Source organism: Sphaerodactylus townsendi, linkage group LG15 (assembly GCF_021028975.2).
Source record: "Sphaerodactylus townsendi isolate TG3544 linkage group LG15, MPM_Stown_v2.3, whole genome shotgun sequence".
NCBI classification, from domain to species: Eukaryota; Metazoa; Chordata; class Lepidosauria; order Squamata; family Sphaerodactylidae; genus Sphaerodactylus; species Sphaerodactylus townsendi.
This window is the reverse complement of record NC_059439.1, coordinates 6,692,325-6,713,134: the sequence shown is the minus strand read 5'-3', so window position 1 is coordinate 6,713,134 and position 20,810 is coordinate 6,692,325. Positions and strand designations below refer to the sequence as shown.

The window sequence follows — 20,810 nt, the reverse complement described above, 5'->3', positions numbered from 1 at the left end:
TTTCCTCATTCTGTTTCTAGTGTACACTTGGGACAATTTCCCAAACTGTGTTCGCTGGGGTAGAACACACAACACTTCCCTGGCCTGAGGCCAAATGCAAGTGAGCTAATATCAACAGACTCCTGAAGCTAAAAGCAAACAGTCAACATACCATACGACCTTTCAGAGGACTCCCAGCATTTTGCAACATGGATGGGTTTCTACAGCCCAGAATTCAAGAGAGCCAGCATGGTGTAATGGTTAAGAGTAGGTGCACTCTAATCTGGTGAACCAGGTTAGCTTGTGCACTTCAACACAAGCCTGCTGGGTGACCTTGGGCTAGTCAACAGTTCTTCGGAGCTCTCTCAGCCCCACCCACCTCACAGGATGTTTGCTGTGGGGGGATGGGATGGGGGAAGGGAAAGGAGATTGCCAGCCCCTTTGAGTCTCCTTACAGGAAAGAAAGGGGGGATATCAATCCAAACTCTTCTTCTCTTCTAAATCACAATCAAGTGAGGTTCCCTAGCATATTATAGTGCAAGGGGTCTGCAACCTGTGGCTCCCCAGATGTTCATGGACTACGATTCCCATCAGCCCCTGCCAGCACTGGCAGGGGCTGATGGGAATTGTAGTCCATGAACATCTGGGGAGCCACAGGTTGCAGACCCCTGTATAGTGCCATAGAATCCACCCTCCAAAGCAGCCATTTTCTCCAAGGGAACTGATGTCCATAGCATTTAGGTCAGGTTTAATTCCAGGAACTAACCAGCCATCACTTGGAGACTGGTAACGCTGCCCTTCCGGCAATTCTCTGCCAAAGATCCACTGAGATCCGGGTTCAGAAGAGGAATCTTCAAGCAGTTGCTGGTTGAAATGGGGAAAACTCCCGAATGCAAATTGGAGGACTTTGGAAAATGTGCCACTTGTGGCTTGCAGGATTCCACTTCTTCTGCTGACTGTGAAGGGGGCAGAAGGAATTCTGCAACGAAAACATGGCTAATAATAAATCTCATTTATCTAGTACTTCTGGGGGCTTCAAAGTGCTTTGCACATGTTGTTTCAATAAAAGCTTGGAAGAAGAGAAGTTTGGATTTTCTCAACTGTTAGGAATCTCAAGGTGGCTTACAAATTCCTTCCCTTCCTCTGCCCACAACAGACACCTTGTAACATGGGTGGTAGCTGAGAGAGTTCTGAGAGAACTGTAAATAGCCCAAGGTCACCCAGCAGGCTTCATGTGTAGGAGCAGGGAAACAAATCCAGTTCACCAGATGAGAGTCTGCTGCTTAGGTGGAGGAGTAGGGAATCAAACCTGGTTCTCCAGATTAGAGTTCACTGCTCTTAACCACTACCCCATGCTAGCTAGAATGCCACCCTTGCAAAGGAAAGCATTGTCTCCCTTTCCTAGGGTTGCCAATCTCCAGGTGATGGCTAGGGATTACTATGGGTCCCCAGACAACTAACATCAATTCCCCTGGAGATTTGGAGGGTTGATTCTATGGCATTATATGCTGTCGAGATCCCTCCTCTTTGTCAGGGGGATGCTATTTAGGTGATTGAGATACATTCCTGGAACCATGTAACTGCTTAAAATAACAAATTACTGCTGCTAGAAGGATATATGTAACCAGCCTGCTATATGTGCATTCTTTCCTTGATCTTTACTTTATGGCTTCACATGTTTGGTCGACAACTAGGCTTCTCCTGGTACCTCTGTTCCATGGGAATGGAATTAGAAGAAGAAGAAGAAGAAGAGTTTGGATTTATATCCCCCCTTTCTCTCCTGTAGGAGACTCAAAGGGGCTTACAATCTCCTTGCCCTTCCCCCCTCACAACAAACACCCTGTGAGATGGGTGGGGCTGAGAGAGCTCAGAGAAGCTGTGACTAGCCCAAGGTCACCCAGCTGGCGTGAATTCCCCAGATAAGCCTCCACAGCTCAGGTGGCAGAGCTGGGAATCAAACCCGGTTCCTCCAGATTAGATACACGAGCTCTTAACCTCCTACGCCACTGCTGCTCCTTACATCTGTTATCTCATAAGGCAGGAAGCCAGGTGGCTCTCTCTTGCTATCCGCTGCCGACCTTGGGGAGCCTTAGCTCCAAAGACTCACAAACTCTTGGGAAAAACGGGAGGGGGGTTCTCCACGGTGGATAAAGGGGACTGTGAATGCCAGCTTTGTCAGAACTGGCTATGCTAAGTGCGGTGCTTCGATGTCTATTCAATAAATGCTACTGATCAATACTCCAGAGTCCCTTTATTGGCATAAGGTTGCGAGACCTAACACTCTCCCCAAACCCCAGCCTCTCTAGGCTCCACCCCCTAAGTCCCCAGGAATTTCCTGACCCAAAGCTCATAACCCTACTACCACCACACCACATTACAAAGAAAAGGCTTAACAGTGCAGAGAAACATTTAGAAACACACACAACCCTCCACATTGCAAGCCCTGCCCCTTCACTAGCATTACCCCACAGGAATCAGATTTCGGAAGACACCTTTGGCAAAGCGATAACATGCCACTCTGACCTTAGAGAATACTGACCTATCTTGATGCTATGGCTAGAGGCTGAAAGACAGCCATTTGCTTAAAGCCACCTGACGTTATTTTACGATCAGGATTTGAACAAGAGGACTATACACATCAGGGATGTTTTGTAATGCTTTATTCCCCATTAAGAACTGTTAACATTGTTTTGTACATAAGGAAGTAGATATGACAACAAACACAGCTTTTGTGAGCCTGGATGGTCAATCTCCAGGGAGGGCCTAAAGACCGCTCAGCGTTACAATTGATCTTCAGTTAAGGGACATCAGTTCCCCTGGAGAAAACGCCTGCCTTGGAAGGTGGACTTTATAGCATTGTACTTTGCTAAAGTCCCTCCCCTCCCAAAACCCCGCCCTCTGCAGGCTCCACCCCTGAAATCTCCAGGTATTTCCCAGCCTGGAGCTGGCAACCCAACATTCACCCTCCACACAGCCAGCTGAAAGCCGAACTGAAGCTATGTTTTCTCATGACAGTATATTGGCCATTAAAAAAAATATGTCCCCATGAACAAGCTCTTCCTATATGTCGACTTGTAAGCACATCCCAGGCAACAAAGGCCCCATTTCCTCCTGCAAGTTTCCTTTGGTTCACAATTAATTAATTCCTTCCTGTTTTCTTGGGGCCGCTTGAGCTCTCTTAGCATTCATGAATCAGCTGTAAACGATCACTCCTTGCTTGTAAAGGTGATGTCAGGCATTCCTTCTTGTTTCTTAAGTCAACTGAAACCACTGCTGATTTCTTTTTTTAAAAAAAAGATGTACTGTTTATTATCATAATCTCTTGGATTCCAGAATAGCAATAACAAATAATAATAAAGAACAGCAGTGGCTTTGGATGGCTGCAAAGTGAAAAGCAGTAGTTTTCCATCTCCGCCTCCAATGAAAATGGCATTTAAAAGGAAAATAGCTCACAGCAGTCTCAGTAGCACTTTGACTGGGAGTTGGAAGGGCTGGATAGACCACCTAGTTTGGGGTCCCCAAACCTTTTGAGCCTGTGAACACATTTCTGGCACAACATGGTGGGTGCAGCAACAAAATGGCTGCTGCTGGAGGCGCAGCCAGCCACAAAATTATTACATAAATTGTCTCACATAAAGATGGAACCTTAATTCTGAATTAATCCACAGGCACTGAAGCTGACACAAAATGGAGGGCTCGGTTATAAGAAAAAGGCAAGTACTGAGAATAGTCTTTGGACGCACTGAAAATGCTCTTTCATCTAAGTAGCAAGCTTAATAGTGCACAGAATAAAGATTTCGACATAAGCAGAATTTAAAATAACTTTTTAATATGCTGTCAGAGAATCAGGACTTTTTAGAACTGTGGGAAGACAGTTCACTTCCACGAAGTAACACACGACCTCATTTTTTTCTTTCATTGAGACAATGTTGTATAGCATAGCTTAACTTGAGTAACACAGTGGAGATTCTGATGCTGTGGCTGCAGCAAATGCCAAAGCAACATTTCAATACACCTGTACAGCCAATCAAATCTCCAGCCGTCAATCAGAATCCTGACTGGGCAAAAACCTTATCTGGGCTATTCTAAAAAACACTCAGTAGGCAACAGAAAAGGTGTTACTTCCTTACAGTCAGCCACAAAAAAATCAAGTACCGATCATTACAATTCCATCACACTTAAAGTGTATATGCAGAAACAAAGGGGCGGACCACAGAGTATTCACTAAATGCACTAACTTAAAAACACACACACACAAACACTCTCACACAAATACAATTTCTTTCATTCTTAGTATTCAGAACCTTACATAATTTTTCAGTTTACAAACCTGGGTACAAAAACTAGCAGCTACGCGTGCTGTTTGATGGCCTGCTAACGTTTTGATGTCTTACTGTGACATGCCTCTGAAGATGCCAGCCATAGGGTAAGGGAGAAACGTTCAGAGCAAAAACTACCAGACAACAGCCACACAACCTGGGAAACCCACAACACCCAACTAAATAGGACAATTCCACTGATTCCTGATGAAGACCCTGTTCATACCACTCCTCTCAAAAACAGCATTCTGGGTGGGCTACAGTTGGAGGGTAAAGGTGAGGAAGTTCTATTCTGCCACTGAAAAATGAAGTCTGGATTAACCCCATGTCATATTTCTAACCTGCAAAGTTAATAAGGAAGAACTATTATGGCTTTCACTGCACGGAATCCTGAAAAATATGCTTTTACGATGGGGAGCTATGGAACTCCATGAGAGAACTTTTAGTACCCCCCACTAAAATTGCCACAAACAGGAATTTCCTGCCTTCTACTACCCTGGGAATGGAATACACTGGGGCTTATTATTTAGGGTTGCCGGCCTCCAGGTGGGACCTTGGAATTATAGCTCATCTCCAGACTACAGAGATCAGTTCCCGTGGAGAAAATGGATGCTTTTGCGGCCCTCCAGATGTTATGGAGTACAGTTCCCATCATCCCCTGGCAGCATGCTGGCAGGGGATGATGGAAACTGTAGTCCATAACATCTGGAGGGCTGTGAGTTTGACACCTGTGCTTTAGAAGGTAAACTCTATGAAATGAGACCTTTAATGGCATATCAGTTATACAATGGAAGTTAGATTAAACTCTATGGTAAACTCTATGGCAGTGGTGGCGAACCTTTGGCACTCCAGATGTTATGGACTACAACTCCCATCAGCCCCTACCAGCATGGCCAATTGGCCATGCTGGCAGGGGCTGATGGGAATTGTAGTCCATAACATCTGGAGTGCCAAAGGTTCGCCACCACGGCTCTATGGCATTGTACTTTACTGGGGTCTCTGTCATCCCCAGGTTCCACTTCTACATTTCCAGGAATTTCCCAGCCTAGATCTGGCAAGCCTATCCTCCCCCCATCTCCCACTGGGGCAGTGGTGTAGTGCCCAGGGGGCATCTTCCATTGGCCGCATGCTGGGGTGGGGGTGGGGCGAGGGTGTGGCATGGGGCATGGCAGGGGCGCAGGGCACACACGTGCCCCGGGCGCAGCTCCCCCTCGCTACGGCTCTGCACTGGGGGACCTGGCAATACTATTGCCAACAGAACTAAGCCACCAGCAATTGAACAGTGCTGCGGTCAGCAGTTGTGGCAGAGTAAAGTTCAGTTCCAAGCCCTGATACAAAAGAAGGAGTCATCAGGAGCCCTGGCACTGGTTCCAAACTTGGCAACTGAACTGAACTTGTGCCCTTCCCTCAGCCCTCCCCGTCTGCCGACAGAGAAATATCATGGGGGACTGCTGCCAAGGCCATAGTCAGAAAGTAGTAGTCAGAGGTCAAAGTTCAGTGATTAGACAAAGGCTGCAAGCACGGCATAACCGGCATGTCAGGTGAAACACCGCAGAGCTTGTTCCTGTCTGGATTTTTGCCAACGGTTTATCGCGTTTCTGAGCTTCCTCATAATATGGTGCAACATATGTATAAAGTAACCCTGTTCACATGCATTCTTCTGCTACCCTCAAGTTTAACTTCCCTCCTCCTCTTTGCTGAAATTTAGGCTCCACAGCATGACTGACAGTTTCTACAGACTCCTCTGCATAACCCTGAAAAATATCTTCTCTCCACAGAGCTCACTCAACATGCCAAGATATCCGCAGCATTAACATAATTTGTATTTTACCACTTTTTATATGCCATTAAAGGTATTGTATTTGTATTTGATATCCACAGCAGGTAAGTTAACATCCACATTCATTTGGCTTTTGGTTTCCAATTTCGCAACCGTCAGTCTATTGAATTGCCAAGGACGTTTGTCCAAAAAGTAGGGTTGCAAACTGCAGGTTTAAAAATATGTGGCAATTTGAGGGTGGAGGCTGGGCGGGTATGTCGTCATTCCATCCATCTTGAGCAGCAGTGGCATAGTGGTTAAGAACAGATGTACTGTAATCTGGAGCTTGAGCTGTGGAGTCTTATCTGGGGAATTCAGAGTAGCCTGTGCACTCCCACACATGCCAACTGGGTGACCTTGGGCTAGTCACAGTTCTTCAGAGCTCTCACAGCCCTTCCTACCTCACAGGGTGTTTGTTGTGGGGGGGGGGAGGAGATTGTCGGCCCCTTTGAATCTTTTTACAGAAGAGAAAAGGGGGATATAAATCCAACTCTTCTTCTTCTTCTTCCAGAACAGCTGTTTTCTTCAGGGGAAGTAGAATAAATATTTCAGATAAATAATAAACAAACTGGGGTGTTGTGTGGTTTCCGGGCTGTATGGCTGTGTTCTAGCAGCATTATCTCCTGATGTGTCACCTGCATCTGTGGCCGGCATCTTCCTGGTTTTTGTGAATCCCTGAAGTTTGTGCAAGGCCAGAAGAAAGCTGCACTTCTTAACCTTCGTTTGGAAAATAAAGTTGGTTATTGGTCTTGGGGTTTAATCATTCATCCACTTCTGGTGATCTTTCCTCAGTGTATTTGATGCACGAAGGCACATTTCACTGGCCAGGACATTTTGGGTCAGTCTCAGGCCAGCTGCCTCCCCAACAGTCTGCCCCATGCTAAAGTCCCAGGGCTTTGCTAATCACTTGGGCAGAAAGTTCACATTCTGCTGCAAAGTCTTCCCCCACCCCCACAAAAAAAAAGTGTAAAAGAGAATGAGCACACAACACTTCCTCCCAAAAAACACTTCCCTGAGAGTAAGGCCCTTCTGCACATGCAGAATAATGCACTTTCAATACACTTTGAAGCTGGATTTTACTGTGTGGAATAGCCAAATCCACTTTCAAACAACTGTGAAAGTGGACTGAATGTGCACTATTCTGCATGTGCGGAAGGGGCCTAAGTTCCATTGAACAGACTAGGAGTAAGACAGCTTAGGATGGTTCTCAATGGCCATTTATGCGTATGCACTACTTAGTACTGTTCCTTTCCCAGTGGGGTTTCCCCTCTTTTTTTTTGCCCCGGGAGACTCCTCCTGCTGAGGTGCCATTTTCCCTGCCCCCATGCTTCCTTATCCTTTCCGTGCATCTGGGGAAGTTGCCTGCCTCCTTTTTTTATTGCTGCCTTGGGTACAGCATTACTTTGATAGACCGTGTCAATTTCACATGAATTTCATAAGGTCTACGGCTGCAGCGATAGACCTTCAGCATGGAAATAAAAAGAAAGTAATCCCCTTGGATCCTTCTGAAATGGTGGCCCAAAGATGCTGTGATATGGGCAGGAGAAGGAAGAGGAGCATGAAAATCCAAAGAAATCTTAAGGCATGCTCATCTCCTTCGCTTTCCCTGCAGTGGGAGAAAAAAGTCACACTTTCAGAGCTTTCAGAAACCATGGGGATTCTCTGATCTGAAGGTGGGGTGACAGCTAAAGAGGGGGAAACATGCACATAACTGAGAATCAAATCCAAAAGGAATGTACACTCAATGTGAAGGAGACCAACAAATGGCCAATCCAACTAATCTGCAGTATGCCACCAAATCTTTACCAGATCCATTATGCACCAAATTAAACATTCACAAGATCTCTGGATCTAGATTTTGTCCAGACCTGAATTCCCAGAAATTAACAAAAATTCTGCACTGTAAAATCCACTCCTTCATTTGCTCTCCTCTTTTTAAGTCTAGCAACATTCTTAACTGTTTATTATCTGCTATTATTTAGCTCATTCTTATCCAAAGAACTCAGGGGAAAGTATACAGATTTTGCACATATGCTCGTACCCCCCACCCTTCTTCCCAGGATATCCTTCCAACAATCCCTTGTGAGACAGAGGCCCCTTCCACACATGCAGAATAATGTGCTTTCAATCCACTTTCACAACTGTTTGCTAGTGGATTTTGCTATTCCGCACAGTAAAATCCAGCTGCGAAGTGCAGTGAAAGTGGACTGAAATGCATTATTCTGCATGTGAGGAAGGGGCCAGAGTGACAGTGACCCAGACAGTGGAGCTTCAGGGCTCAGCCCAGATCTGAAACTGGGTTGGATCTTCCTGATTCAAATCTGGCTTGCTCTGCACCATCCCGCTTTGCTATAAGAGAACAGTATTTATTAAAAGCAAAATCTTGCTCCAAAAAAAGATCACTGGACAAATGATCATTTGTGTAAATTACACTATTTAACAAAACTTTAAAGGAGAATTAATGGAAACCACAAATGATTAATAATACAGTATGCAATGTAGGTTCATTTATTCAGGGATACTTTTATCCCACCCATTCTCCAATGGACTGGTAGTGGTGTGCTCTCCTCGGGTATTTTACCCCCCAAAGGAGCCACCGAGGTAGGCTAGGCTGACAAAAAAATGGTTCAAGGCCATCTGGTCACCTTCAGGGCAAGCAGAGATCTGAACCTAACACTCCCTGGTTCTAGTCCAATGCAGTGAGTATCAAAATTCAAGTCCAGCTGTTCCTTAAAAGGCAATCCCAATTTACCAGGGTGTGGTGTAGCGGTTAACAGCTTCAGAACTGAGTTTGTTTTCTCCACTCCTCCACATGAAGCCTGTTGGGTGACCTTGATCCAGTCATGGTTCTCTCAGACCCTACACAGGTCACCATAAGTCAGCTGTGATGATACACCCACAAGCTTTCATGAGTCAAAACTCACTTTGTCAGATACAAATGAGAATGGAATCCGTCAGTCAGAAGGAGGGAGGGAGGGGTGAGAACCAGTATGTTGGAGGGCTTAAGACCGAGGAGACCACTATTAATATCACTGGCTGACTTCTGGCTAGTCATTCCCGGTCTAGACTACTTCATGGGGTTGTTGTGAAGAGAAAATCAGAAGTGGGAGAACCATGTATGCTTCCCTGGGAGGGTTTAAAATCAGTTAAATAAATTGTCCAACTCATGGTCATTACAATAGTGCACTAAACTGCATTTCAGAAAGAATAAGAAAATATAGAATAGGCGGGGTGTTGTGTGGTTTTCGGGCTGTATGGCTGTGTTCCAGCAGCATTTTCTCCTGACGTTTCGTCTGCATCTGTGGTTGGCATCTTCAGAAGATGATAGATCATATAGAACAGGTAATTTTCAATCAAGCTAAGCCCTCTGCCGATGCCAGGGGAAGTCTGGGTTTTCAGAAAGGTAATTCTCAGCTCTTGCAGCCTCACAACAAACTGGGGCATCAGTTAGGCCATACATTTATATTGATAGTTTAACAAAAGCTTGACTTTCATCGTGCTGTTTACAATTGAAAGCACAGTCCTTGTATCTGCTAAGTCAATCTTTGCATAACACAATAAGAGGACAGCAGGATTAGATCAGTGGTCCATCTGTTCCAGCATCCTGTTTCACACAGTGGTCCTGCAGTTGACCTGAAGGGCTTTCAAACAGGGCACAGAGGTCCTGCCCTCCACATCCTGGGATTCAGAGGCTGGCTGACTATAGATGTGAAAGTGTCCCAGGTCTGACAAAGTTGAAAACCACCACCCTCGAAGGTGCAGGGAAAATCAGTTGTGTTTAGCCTCCATCTCCTGTCTGTACAGTGGAAATAGCAGCCACCTGTTGTTTCCCACAAGCTGGTCAATTAGTAGAGCTGCTCCTGGAGATTTTGGGGTGAGGGGTGGGGGAGGCAGGATTTGGGGAGGGGGACTGACCTCAGTAGGATATAATGCCACAATGTGCAGGAGGGGCTGTGCAGTAAAGTGGGCTTAATGATTCGAAGCTATAGCCCAGGGGTGTACGAGGGTGGTGGAAAATACCATCCAGTCACAACTAATAGATGACAACCCTGTGGAGCTCTCAAGGGAAGAGACATTCAGAGAAGTGTGCCATTGCTTGCCTCAGAACAGGGACCCGGAACTCCTTCGTGTGCTCCCACCTGAATACTAACCAGGGCTGGCCCAGCCTAGCTTTTGGGCTCTGATGAGATGGTGTTGGCCTGGGCCATCCAGGTCGGGGCACTGTAAAATATACTGTCTGCTAGAACTGAACTACAAACAAAGCTGGGTTGCACACTTTGTAGTTCCGCATACGGGGTGATCCTGTTTGCATCCCGTATCTCGAGGCTCTCAGCTCCTAAGCCTGCAAAGGAAGACTTGGAAGGGTGCAGTCCGGGTCCACTGGGAGCTCAGAGTGAAGGCTGAGCAGGACTACCGGCCAAGTAGTGGGTGCAATGGAGAGGCTTCAGCATCCCTTCGTGGCCCTTCCCTTGTTGCTGCTACCAGAAGCTACATACGCCAAGCACAAAAATCCCGTTTACAAAAATGAACATTTTACACAAGGCTCCTGAAGCTGCAAAGATTCAGCTTCTTGAAATCTCCAAATTCAGTGAGGAGTCGGCCTGAAGAAAGTGGGTCATTTTCAGCTTGGCTTTAGAGCCTTCCACCATTTGCCCTCTCCATCCATAGCCCTTGGGCCCACACGCAGGTCACCTAGGATGCCAGTCTCCAGGCAGGACCTGGAGACACCCCCCCCCCCCCCCGCAGAATTACAGCTCATCTCTAGATTGCAGAGATCAGTTGCCCTCGAGAAAATGGATACTTAGGTGGGTGGACTCTGTGGCATTGTATCACAGTGAGGTTCCTGTCCTCCAGTGGCATAGGGGGAGAAAATGGCGCCTGGGGCAAAATGGCGCCCATGCTCCACGGCATTCCCCCCCCCCCCCCAACTCACCTTAGTTCAGCTTGAAAAAGCAGCCTGGTGGGAACTACACTTCCCAGGAGACCTTGGAGCTCGCAAGGTCTCCTGGGAAGTGTAGTTCCCACCAGGCGACTTTTTCAGGTTGAACTGAACAGGCCGCTATAAAGTAAGTTGGGGAGGGGGCATGGTGGGGCAAGGGGAAGGGTGTAGGGGCGATTTTCTGCCCCCCATGTGACCCCAATGGTGCGCACCCTGGGCGGGGCGACCCCCCCACCCTGTTGCAGCTATGCATCTGCTGTCCTCCCCAGGCTCCACCCCCGAACCTCCTGGAGTTTCCCCAACCTGGAAGAGACCTGATAACCCTCGAGGCACCAGACTTAGCAAAGAGCTGTTTTCCACACTCCCACCTATAGGCTGATCTGCCAGGGACAAGGATTGCAGAGCTAGAAGGCTCCAGTTTATCCAGTTTGCAGAATTCAGTGTTTCTGGGGACAGAATTGTGATCCCTTTGGCTTCTCCCCACCCATCCGTGCAGAGCCTGACAAAATCTCCACCTTCCCTGGGCAGCAACCCTTCCCCCAGTGAATCCAGGAGACGGCTCTATATGGCATCAGACCCCCTGTTCATCAACCCCAGAATTGCCTAATCCGACACTGAAGCCTTTCCCAGAACAACTGCCACAACCCCTTTAACTGAAGGGGCTGCAACCTTTTTTGTGTTAAAACTCCTAAATTTCAAATAGATTTCTGTCCATTCCACAACAGGATCAAAACCCAACAAAGAAAAAATCAACAAGGTCAGTGACAAACAGGCCCTAACTTGGCTGCGGCACTTGGCTGCGGACACAGAAGAACCCAGATACACCCCCAACTCATAGGTCTGGTTAATGTGCTTAAAGTTTAACTCTGCCTGGCCGTGGCTCCGGAGATGACGGAGGCCACGGCCAAGAGCGGGCCACTTAGGAAGCCTTCTGAGAGAACGGCCTCTTTTGTCGGGCAGCCCTCGTTGACTTGAGATCTGTCTGCTCCCAGATCGGCCCTAACTAATTAAACTTTTATGGCAGGGAGTTGAGTCCCACCTGTTTTGGTTTTTTAAATTAACTGAACACCGTGTCCCTCTCCTGAACCACCAAGTCATGGCCTTCTGGAATTGGCCCATGGCCAACTGGCATTCTGCAGGCCAGACACTGCCAGCAAACTTTCACTGGATGGGAATGCCTCAGAGAGGATTTATTTCCCACACTGCTGAGCTAAACCAACTGACCCTGCGCATCTGGGGTGGCCACGTCCCGTCTGGCTACCAGTGGGGGAAGGGGGAGTAGGGTTGCCAGATCCAGGTTGGGAACCACCTAGCGATTTGGAGTGGAGCCTGGGGAGGACAGGGACCTCAGGTGGGGGGGGTTACACTGCCATCCAGCCCACCCTCCGAAGCACCCATTTTCTCCAGGAGAACTGATCTGTGTCGAAAAGTAAATCTACTTTCTCCTTGTCACCATAAGGGATGGAGTAATGGAATCATAGAACCACAGAGTTGGAAGAGACCAGAAGGGTTGTTCAGTCCAGCCCCCTGCCATGGAGGAAGACACAATCAAAGCTCTCCTGACAGCTCGCCATGCCTCTGTTTAAAAACCTTCAAAGAAGGTGACTCCACCACACTCCAAGTGCATTGTCAGGAAGTTCTTCCTAATATTAGGTGAAATCTCCTTTCTCATTGAGGAGACTAACTTCAAAACAAGAAAGCTGAGGATTCAGAGCAGCTGATGGACAGACTGTTATAACTCTACAGCACTTTGTTGATGTCTGATTTCTGATTCCCTTGCTAGCCTCGGTGTGGGGTTCAGAGATCTCCCGGAACTACAACTGATTTCCAGATGACAGAGATCAGCTCTCCTGGAGAAACGGCTGCTTTGGAGGACAGATTCTGTGACATTATACCCTGCTAAGGTTCTTCTTTTCCCCAAACCCCACCTTCCTCAGGCTCCATGCCCAGATCCCAAGAATTTCCCAACCCAGAGCTGGTAGGCCTACTTGCAAAAGACATCTGGGGAAGCTGGAGGCACAGAATGGCCCCTTTAGGAGACTGGGTGTAGGATTGCCTGCTCTGAGTTGGGAAATACTTGAAGATTTTGTGTGTGGAGCCTGTGGAGGGCAGAGTCAGGGCAGGGTCGAGAGCTCAGCAAGGTACAATGCCACAGACTCCGCCCTCCAAAGCAGCCATTTTCTCTAGGGACTTGATCTTGGTGATCTGGAGATTGTGATGGCAGGAGATCTCCAGTTGCCACCCGAAGTTGGCAATCCTAAATAGGAGACTGGGACAGGGGAAATGACCCTGAGGTAATGGACTGGAAAAGCACTGGATGTCACGCAGCCCACGCCGCAGCAGTTCTTGAAAGACTCCGGCCCTTTCAGCACAAAGCACTGAAAATGTTTCTAAAAATTTTAACCCCCCCCCCCCCACACACACACACACTTAACACGATGTCTGTTCACACTCACCCCCTCAAAACAATCCATGGCTGCCATTACGTGATCTCCTCCCTTTGTTTGGAGTTCACTGTTGAATCGAGGCCTCACTGTTTCACAGCCTCACGCTCCGATTCTCTGTGCCCCGGATCCTCGATGCATCAAAGATTATTCCCCCCAAATTAAAAAAAAAACTCACAGAAATGATCTAATAAATAGGCAAGGGAGAACGGAGAGTGAGCTCAGAAAATGGCGCCGAGGAGGAAGCTCAGGAGGGTACGGAAAACGTCTTAAAGAGATCGCACAGCAAGTGAAGTCTTTTATTTATTTATTTATTTATTTATTTATTTATTTATTTATTTATTTATACTTTCAGCTTTTATACAGCCCTGTCCCCTAAAGAATCATTTTTAAAGGGGATTCACTGAAAACGTTTTGAGGCTGCAAATAAAATGTTTTGGGAACCAAAGGGGGTCAAAATGATGCAGAATTCCATGGAGGAAATGTTTTATTTCCTGCCTCAAAATGTTTTAAAAGGTTTGTGCGGAAAGGGCCTCTAATAAACCAGTTTCTGAAATATCACATTGAAGCTAGAGGGAAGCTGGAAGGCGCACCAGACTACCATGATGTTGCACGCAAGCAGGGGAGGCAACCCCACTTTCCACCAGCAGCTAAGCTAGACCCATAGGTGGAGCTACCATGGGACAGGGGGGACAAATGCCCCGGGTATAGGCGTGCACCCCTCCCCTCAGGCTGCCCCCATGGCCAGGAGCAGGCTGCTCTTTTAACTTTAAAAGGTAAGTGAAGCATGTTGGGGGGCGGAGGCATGTGGGGCACACATGTGGGGGGCATGGGCGCTATTTTGCCCGGGGTGCCAATTTCCTCCCCCCCTACAGAACTGGCAAGGCCAAATGCCCAGTGCAGCGTGAGCCTAGCCACAAATGAAGTTTGTGCTCCAACCCAGAAAGATGATTAGATATACCCGTTAATTTTGGAAGAAAGTACCGGGGAAAGGAGTGGAGGTTTAACATTTATAACAGGGGCGATGCTGAGGACGGGTTTGTGAAAGATAGCGGCCCTTCTCGTTTTCAGCTGCAGAACTCTGGAGACCCAGAAAAGGAGATGAAACTCTGAAACTTTCAGGTCAGACCTTGGAATAGGGTAACATGACAGGCATTTTCAAACCTAGCAGAGTAAAAGTGGGGGTGGGGGGAGTGGAGAAGCACAAACTGCTTCCTCCTCTAGGGTTGGCAACTATCAGGCGGCACCTGGAGATCTCTGGCTATTGATCACCAGACAACCAAGATCAGAAAAAACAGATGCTTTGGAAGAGGGACTCCACGATATTATATTCTCTCCACCCTGAATCCCACTCTCCCTGAGCTCCTCTCCAAAAATTTCCAGGTGTTTCCGAACCCAAAGCTGGCAGCCCCACCCATCAAAATAGTGTTCTATTTTAAAGGGGGAGGAAGCCCCTCAGAATTTGGTTTTATGCTTTTGTATGGAAGGTCAACATCCAAATTTGTCAGGGTCATGAGAACTCTGTCATCTACATCCCCTACAGGCAGTGGTGGGATTCAAATAATTTAACAACTGGTTGTATACAAGCACGCTTTTAACAACCGGTTCTGCAGAAGTGGTGCAAACCAGTTGAATCCCACCTCTGCGTACAGGGTGTTTTTATAAACTTCACATCAGGCCCGTGGGGCTTCTAATTTGTTTGGAAATGAGCCTCTGATGGGGGTTGTATTCATGGAGGGAGCTCCTTTTTTTTTTTTTAAGAACCAATCTTGTAAGCGGGAGCTGCAGATCCCCATCCCCCTTTCAGATTGCAACCACACCGTGAGGGAAGAGAGGGATCCCACTATTTCCCCCACGTGGTTTTTGTGAGGCCTGTCTTTGCCACATGAGAAAACCCCTCGGTACCATACAAGCATACACGCTCTCCCCCTCTTTGTGGTTCCAAATCAAATTAGGCGTCTCCTCAGGGATGCTACTCATAAGTGTCTGAGTTTTAAGGAGATCTTTTCACAGGCTTCCTTTTGCCACTTCGAGTCTGGGTCTAAATCTTCCTCTTATGATAAAAGAGTCCACGGGACCTGGTACTTTGCTTTCTCCAACCTTATTCTTCCCTGTCTCACCCCATAGTGAACAGATTTTGGGAAATAGATTTAGATCAGAGAAACAGCAATGCCCCCTTCCTTGTATCTCGTCCCTACTAGATCAGCAACGTCATGTGGCAGCTTTCAAAATATATATATATTTAAAATTATAGGAGATCCATCCTGCTATCCTACCCAGTGGGGACCCAAAGCAGCTCACACTGTCCTCTCTTCCATTTCATCCTCACAACAGCCCTGTGAGGTAGGCGGAGATAATCCCACAAGCTTCCATGGCACGAGTGGGGATTGAACTTTCAGATACTAACCGGTACACCACCCTGGCCCTCGCACCGTGGCTCCCACGCTGGCTTTGATCTCTAGGCCAGGAGAGGCAGGATTCCCGGATCGCAAAGCGCAATCTGCAGGCACCGCACATTTGTTATGCCAACCTTGGAACAAATCACACCCTACACAGCTGCTTGCCAGCTGGTCCCGTGCCCTGCCACCCACTGCGATAAACAACGAAAGCCCAGCTCCGGCAGCTGATTCCCCTTTCCCACGTCCTGCTTCTAAATTGCGCCATGTATCTGGGCGGAGAAAAACCAAGGTCTCAACTACTACCTTTGGGTTCATGCTCCCAGCAGGATTGCTAATCTCCAGGTGGGGCCTGGAGATCACCCAAAATAGCAACTGATCTCCAGACTACAGAGATCAGCCCCCCCCCCCCCCCGCCGGAGAAAATGGCTGTTCTGTATCTCTGTAAGCTTCCCCCTCCTTTCCCAAACCCTGCTCCCCTGGGTCGACCCCAAAATCTCCAAGAATTTCCCAACGCAGTTTCCCAAGCCCCAGCTCCAAGCTATTCAGGTGACTGAAGTCCCAGTTTCAACTATAAGCACACCATTCAAAAGGCTGCTCTACTATCTGCTTCAGTTGGGAGCATCTACTGCACAGAGTTCTCCAAAGTAAACTGACCAGCTTGATGCACTCTCGAGGACGAGTCCTACGGAGAAAACATATTTGCTCTCCCCACCACCACAGCAGCCCAAAAGATACACCAACAAGCGCACGCACAAAGGAAAAGAGACGTTTATGTTGAGCTCAGGATGACAGGCTGGAGGACTTGAGGCCAAATCTGGTTCCTGTCAGTTGACCCAGACACAAAGGTGCATCTGGGCATCCATGGAAATGGCCAGAAATCCAGGGGGTGGGGTGGGGGTGGGGGGAACCTGAAGTCCCCAGGGCCAATCATGCCTGTGCCAAAGTGGCCCTCCAGTGAAAAGGAGTTGCTAATCAGGAATCTATGCCAAAAGTATAGCTACAATTCAATGCTTCCTTTTGTTTTATGTTATGTTATGTTACCTAACCCCCACATCCCACCACCCAGATACATATTTTCCAAAGTCAAAGCACCACAAAAGAGGTAACCCCGACCTCAGCCATTCTGAGCTGTCTCATTCATTAAGAGTGGTTTTTTCAGCTCACCGGGGTTTTTCAAAAGGGCATCCTTTCCGCTTTCGCTTCAAAGGTACGAAGGAGAAAGAGGAACAAAGTGGGGGAGGAGGAGGGGGTATAACTCTTGTGAAGCAGAAGCAAAAGAGAATCGCAGTTGAAAAGGAAAAGGAAAAGAAAAGAGAGGGCACTCAAGAAACAGCGAAGGAAAGGCAGTTTGGAAACTCAAAACAGGAAAATCCAACAAAGGAAGGCCAGAACAGTCCTAAAAGTTACCAGAAAAAAACAGAAAAAAGAGAATCCCATTATAAAATGCACCCCAGTGAAAGAAGTAAAAGGGGGGGGGGATTCCAGAGCCAAGAGACAACAACACAGATGAAAGCGCTAATGAGGATTTGGAAACCTCTGAATTCCTGGCCTTTCAACATTGGGGCGGCAATCTTCCGCTCACGCTCACCTGGGAGCTAGCACCGCCGAACTCGGCAGGACTTCCATCCAGGTAAACACACAGAGGCTTGGGGCACGAGTCTTCCCTGCTCCCCAGTCTGCAGAGGAAGGAGAGAAGCAAAGGCTGGCCCCGAAGGAAGCCAGTTGACTTACCTGGCCCTGGTGATCCAGCCTTCCGCTGCTGCCGTGACTCTCAGAACTGGGGGATCCTGTTTAGTTTGAATCTTTTATCTACCTGCCTGTAAAGCAGCCACGCCTCCTCCTCCTGACATCACACTGGGCAAAACACACACACTCCCACAGACACAGAGAGGGATCAGTCAAAGGTGCTCCAGCAGGTGTACGCAGGGCCCTACCTGCCCCCTAGTCTGATGTTGAACTTTCTTCAGGGCTTTCTCTCTCTTCCAAAGATCATGATGATATTAATCTAGAGTACTGACACTCTGCCAGCTAGGAAAAAAAGGTGTTGCTTACCAGCTAGATTAAGGGTGGCCAACCTATGGTGCTCCACATGTTCATGGATCACAATTCCCATCAGTCCCTGCCAGATGTTCATGGACCACAATTCCCATCAGTCCCAATTGGCCATGCTGGCAGTGGCTGATGGGAATTGTAGTCCATGAACATCTGGAGCAGCATAGGTTGGCCACCCCTGAGCTAGATGAAACCAGACCTGACAGCTTGGGAAACGGGGAGATTGGAGGGGGAAGAGTGAAAGACCATTTTTTCCAGTTGGTCTGCTGACTTTTCAAGAAGACACATTCCACAAAAGCAGCCACATCAGGCTTAGGTTTTCACTAAGAAAGGTAAACCCATAGCATGTGCACTTCAGGCTGTATTGGGATTGGGGGGAGATGCTTCACACTGTCCAAAGTTCCTTTGTACATAAAGAAATGCTCTCGCATGAACTGGATCCTAGGGAGGCTAGAGTTAGGGTGGGGCTGAGTAGGGTACAGTAGAAGAAGAAGCGTTTGGATTTATACCCCCCCCCTTTTGTCTCCTGTAAGGAGACTCAGACGGGCTTACAATCTCCTTTCCCTTCCCCGACCCCCCCCTACAACCAACATCCTGTGAGGTGGGTGGAGCTGAGAGAGTAAGGTGGAGAGAGAGCTCAGAAGAACTGTGACTAGCCCAAGGTCACCCAGCTGGCATGCGTTGGAGTGAACAGGCTAATCTTAGTTTCCCAGATGAGCCTCCACAACTCAAGAGGCAGCATGGGGAATCAAACCTGGTTCTCCAGATTAGAGTGCACCTGCTCTTAACCACTATGCCACTGCTGCTACACTACCATACCATAGAATCCAGTCTCCGAAGCAGCCATTTTCTCCAGGGGAGAATTCTCCAGGGGCATAAATCTCTGTAATCTGGAGGTGAGTTGCAGTTCCAGGAAAACTAAATACTTCCTACTAGTGTGAGACAGATGGAACATGCTGCTGGGACTCCTGTCAAGTCTTATCATATTTGAGGCATTCAACCCCCTAGGGATGCCAGCCTCCAGTGAGACACGGGAATCCCCCAGAATTAGAGCTCATCTCCAGACTTGATCCCCTGGAGAAAATGGCTGATTTGGGGGATGGACTCCGTGGCCTTGTACCCAACTGAGGTCTCTGCCCTCCTCCCCAGACTCTATCCCCAAATCTCCTGGAGTTTTCTAACCTGGATCTGGCAACCTCATTTCCCACTGGTGGCTGGTGGGAGTGGGGAGCACCTGCTAATCTAACCACCACTGTAAGGAATTCCATAGAAGCAGAAATAAAAGGCTTTTTGGATGTAAAAGTCCGTTTATTAAGACATCTTAGAAAGCTCACGTACATGTAGTGGCAGGAATGACACTTCCCGCCAGAAGCACAGGTTATAACACCATTCACCCCATCCCCCCTCCTGCTTCCCATGGGAACGGAGTCTTCATCTCAGCGCAAAGATAAAGTCTCCATGCGATGAAGCTGGCCCATCGCCAGGCTGTGGAATGCACTCAAGGTTACTTCACCATCAACACTATTGAATACTTTACACTCTGCCTCCCTTAAAGAAGACCCCTCCCCCCCCAGGTTTTATGCGGAAAGAAGCGGTGGAAAGCAGAAATAAGGGTGAGCGTCAATATTTTCCCGGAATAAACCCATTGATTATACCCAGAGGATATCCCACCCAAGAGACTAAATATTGCAAGCGTTTGCGATTAAAGCGAGAGTCCAGGATAGCGTCAATTTAAGTGCTTGTGACCATCAATAATAGTCGGTGGGGGCCTCTCCGGCGGTGAATTCGTGCCAGACATCGGCCGGGAGCCTCCTTGAGCAAGCTGGAATGGAAGACAGGATGAATGTTACTAAGAGAGTTAGAGCCAAATCTAAAGCGGGCAGTGACATCATTAATCACTTTAGTAATCTAAGAAAAGGTCCCACGAATCTTTTGCCAAGTTTGGAAAATTTATGCACGTCTCTAAGATTTTTTGTAGACAAATACACCCAAGAGCCCTGCAGAGGAAATCCGGCGGTGTTTATCCGCTTGCAGCTTTTGGGAGTCCTTAGCTTGTTGTAAAGTGGTCTGGACCGTTTTCCATCCCTCGGCTAGGGATGAAATCCATTGTTGAAACTCTGGAGGGTCCAAAGCTGCGGCGGGTAGTTGTAGCTTGTGGCGGGAAGGAGGCGACCAGACACAATTTCAAAGGGGGTTTTCTTTGTACTGCTATGAACGCATTGTTATAGGCGTACTCCATAAGCGGAATAGCTCGCACCAATTGTCTTGAGTGGTAGTTGGTGTAACAACGTAAATACTGCTCTAGGGTTCTGTTACGGTTCTCTCCGTCTACGCCGTCACTTTGAAGCGGTGGTAGAAGCGGCGACGGCTGGGGCGGCCCCAACAACCCCAAAAGCAGCCTCCAGAACTTTGAAATGAATTGGGGGCCGCGGTCGGAGACCACTTTATAGGAAGCGGAATGGAGGCAGTAAACATGTTGAATGAACAGTAGTGCCAACTTAGGAGCGGAGGGGATGGAAGCACATGGAATAAAATGAGCTTGTTTAGAAAATAAGTCCACCACCACCCACAAAACCGTGTTGCCATGACTTTCGGGCAAATCCGTAATAAAATCCATGGAGATGACTTCCCAAGAGGCGGAGGCCACGGGAGAGGTTTCAACAGTCCATGGGGCTTTCCGGGATGGTTTTGGCTTCTGCACAAACCGAGCAGCCCTTAATGTATGCCTCAATGTCCTTGCGCATTAGCGCCACCAGAACTGTGTGGGCCAAATGCAGAGTTTTCAGAAAGCCAAAATGTCAGCCGAGTGGGCATGTGGCAAGCTTCAAGAACCTGCTTGTGGAGGGGGGAGGCGCGTGC

At 47.9% G+C, this 20,810-nt stretch overlaps 1 protein-coding gene across 7 annotated transcripts in view; it reads right to left on the bottom strand.

Moving 5' to 3' along the window:
• Window positions 1-20,810, bottom strand: part of GRB7 (growth factor receptor bound protein 7) — a 96,403-nt gene that overhangs the window by 53,023 nt on the left and 22,570 nt on the right. The window contains exon 1 of one of the 7 annotated variants that reach the window (XM_048517300.1): window positions 17,631-17,734. The exons of 4 other annotated variants lie outside the window; for them this stretch is intronic. The gene's annotated coding sequence lies outside the window, so the exon portion shown is untranslated. Of the gene's footprint in view, window positions 1-17,487; window positions 17,575-17,630; window positions 17,735-20,810 lie in introns of those variants that run through there. 2 more of the 7 variants (XM_048517303.1, XM_048517302.1) reach the window with 2 other exon arrangements.